This window comes from Bos indicus, chromosome 6, assembly GCF_029378745.1.
Source record: "Bos indicus isolate NIAB-ARS_2022 breed Sahiwal x Tharparkar chromosome 6, NIAB-ARS_B.indTharparkar_mat_pri_1.0, whole genome shotgun sequence".
NCBI classification, from domain to species: domain Eukaryota; kingdom Metazoa; phylum Chordata; class Mammalia; order Artiodactyla; family Bovidae; genus Bos; species Bos indicus.
This window is the reverse complement of record NC_091765.1, coordinates 45,002,913-45,005,994: the sequence shown is the minus strand read 5'-3', so window position 1 is coordinate 45,005,994 and position 3,082 is coordinate 45,002,913. Positions and strand designations below refer to the sequence as shown.

At 44.6% G+C, this 3,082-nt stretch overlaps 1 pseudogene; it reads left to right on the top strand.

The window, feature by feature from the left end:
* Positions 1 to 1,608: 1,608 nt before the first annotated feature.
* Positions 1,609 to 2,680, top strand: LOC109560135 (small ribosomal subunit protein eS6-like; annotated as a pseudogene).
* The last annotated feature ends 402 nt before the right edge of the window (positions 2,681 to 3,082 follow it).

Genomic DNA, 3,082 nt, shown 5'->3' with positions numbered 1-3,082 from the left:
ATGTAGGTTGTTATTATTATTAAAACAGACCAAAGCATCCACTGCCTCAGTGATGTACTGATTGACACGCTCATTTCTGGACATCCAAGAAATCACAAAGATTGAAAGGGGCTAAGTATCACTGCCTCTGGGGGAGAGGGGTCTTTCCTCACCATCCTACCCAGAGTAAATTCTCTCAGCGACTCCATAACTGGGCATGCATTTGTGTACTTGGGTTTTGTCTATCTTTTCATCCAAAAGTAAGCTCAAAGAGGGCAGAGAGCTTGTCTGTCTTGTCCATGGCGCTTCAGTGTAGGACACATTCTGGAATGCCATGCGCTCAATAATGGCTGCTGGAGGGAAAGCATGGAAGGAAGCAGGGCCGCCTGAATGATTAGTGAACATTTTAACACCGACAACCCTCGCATCCCACAGAGAGTGCTGCATCCTGAAATGCAGATACCCCTGGGAAAGGCAGCAGTTGACTGAAATGCATCCTGATGTGTAAAGGACTCCTAGGAGACCCCTGCCTGGGAAAGAGTCTCCAGAAAAGGTGGCAGGGGAGATGGGGGCAGGCAAAGAGCTTGTCTGGCTGTCACCTGGGCACCTGAATCCAGGTGTGCATGTGGGTCAGGAGGAAGCCCTCCCCAACCCAAGCTGCCCATGCAGAGCCCAATTTGCATGCATCACCCACATCCTCGGTGTACCATCCATCTTCCTTTTCATCAGTGCTTGTGGGGCAAGGGGAAAAAATACCTTTCAAGACCAGACATGAATCTTGCAAGTAAACAAGCTTTACTCTGCCCTGTTGTGTGGGTTTTAACCTTTGATAATGCCCAAAGGGCAGGTGGAAATGCTGAAGTAACGCACTGTAAAGCTTCTGTGCTGGGTGGGGGAAACTCTAGCCGTGAAAAATAAACAAAGGAAAAAGCATGAAAGCTACCATGAGTCTTTTCTTCCAAAAAGAGGCATGCAGACATACGTTCTGTGTTTGGTAGGCCCCTTCTCCGTTCTCTTAATCCCCGCTTCCCGCCCATCTCTGCTCTTCCCTCTCTCCTTCCTCCTTTCCTCCATCTCCTCCTTCCCTTTCATCTCCTTCATCCCTCTTCTCTTCCTACTCTCTCTTATCTCTCTCTCTCTGTGAATGAGACTGAGTTTCATACTAGGTGGGGCAAGGGAGGCAATGACTTGACATTTATGCAACACCTGCTACGTGCCAGTCACTGTGCTGGCAACACCTACACGTGTTATTTCATTGAACCATCCTCACAGCCACAGGGCAGCCATTCTCCCCACCGTGTGACCCTCAGCAGTCAACTTGTCTGAGACCACACAGCTAATTAGATCTCTGTCGGACTTCACCAGATACACTACTTAGATATTTTGAATTTCATTCAAACTGAGGAATGTTTCTCGTAAATGTACACACTACGCTCTTTCGTCCATCATATCATTTCCTGTGGAAGTAAAAGATGTAGACAGAGAGGCAACAATGAGACCACTGATTATAACATTGCTTTGGGTGGAAAAAAATTATCCGATAGTTGGGGTTGGTCAACTAAATTATGGGATACCTGTGTATAAGAAGGCTCACAGACATTGTGATATTTCATTTATTGCCCTAGAAACATGATGTTGCTGATTTATTATTACGAGGAAGGGACTCTTTGTGGCACCTTGGAGGCATTCCGCTGCCTCAGAATAAAGCTGAACATCTCTTCCCTGGCCACTGGCTGCTGGAAGCTCATTGAAGTGGACAATGAACAAAAACTTCATATCTTCTATAAGAAGCATATGGCCACAGAAGTTGCTGCTGATCCTCTGGGTGAAGAATGGAAGGGTTATGTGTGTCTGAATTAGCGGCAGTAACAACAAACAGGGCTTCCCCAGGAATCAGGGTGTCTTGACCCATGGCCAAGTCCACTTGCTGCTGAGTAAGGGACATTCCTATTACAGACCAAGGAGGACAGGAGAAAGAAAGACCTAATCTGTTCGGGGTTGCATTATGGATGCCAATCTGAGTGTTGACAATTTGGTCATCCTCAAAAAAGGGGATAAGGATATTCCTGGACTCACTAACACTATTATGCCTCATCACCTGGGGTCCAAAAGAGCTTCCAGAATCCGTAAACCTTTCAGTCTCTCTAAAAAAGATGGCATCCACCCAGATGTTGTAAGAAAGCCCCTAAACAAAGAAGGTAAGAAACCCAGGACCAGAGCGTCCAAGATTCAGTGTCTTGTTACTGCAGGTGTTCTGGACATATTGTGCTGAAGAAACAGCATACTGAGAAAAATAAGGAAAAGGCTGCAGAACATGCTAAACTTTTGGCCAAGAGAATAAAGAGGCAAAAGAAAAATGCCAGGAGTAAATCGCCAAGAGACGAAGGCTGTCCTCTCTAAGAGCTTTTATGTCTACGTCTCAGTTTAGTTCAATTCAGTTGCTCAGTCATGTCCGACTCTTTGCGACCCCATGAACTGCAGCACTCCAGGCCTCCCTGTCCATCACCAGCTCCCGGAGTTCATTCAGACTCATGTCCATTGAGTTGGTGATGCCATCCAGCCATCTCATCCTCTGTCGTCCCCTTCTCCTCCTGCCCCCAATCCCTCCCAGCGTCAGACTCTTTTCCAATGAGTCAACTCTTCGCATGAGGTGGCCAAAGTACTGGAGTTTCAGCTTTAGCATCAGTCCTTAAGATCAGACCTCAAAAAAAAAAAAAAAAGAGAGAGAGAGAGAAGGGTAAAGATAGGTTTCAAACAATATGTAAAATACTATCTGGGGCACTTACCTGGAGATCCAGTAGTTAAGACTCTGCCTTTCCAATGCAGATCCCTAGTTGGGGAACAAAGATCCTGCATGCTGTGCTACAGCAAAAAGAAAGAAAGAAAACAAAAAATAAGCAAAAATTTTTAAATAAAATATTATTTTGGGAAAAATATATATAAGTAAACATATGCAATAAAAATTCAAAAAGAATGTAAACAAAGTAACACTTTATCTTTGAATAGAAGGATTTTAGGTAATTTTTATCTTATTTTGCTTCTGTGTAGTCTTACATGCTTTTTTTTATGATCAGCCTACATCTCTTGAGCAATTAGTTTGTTC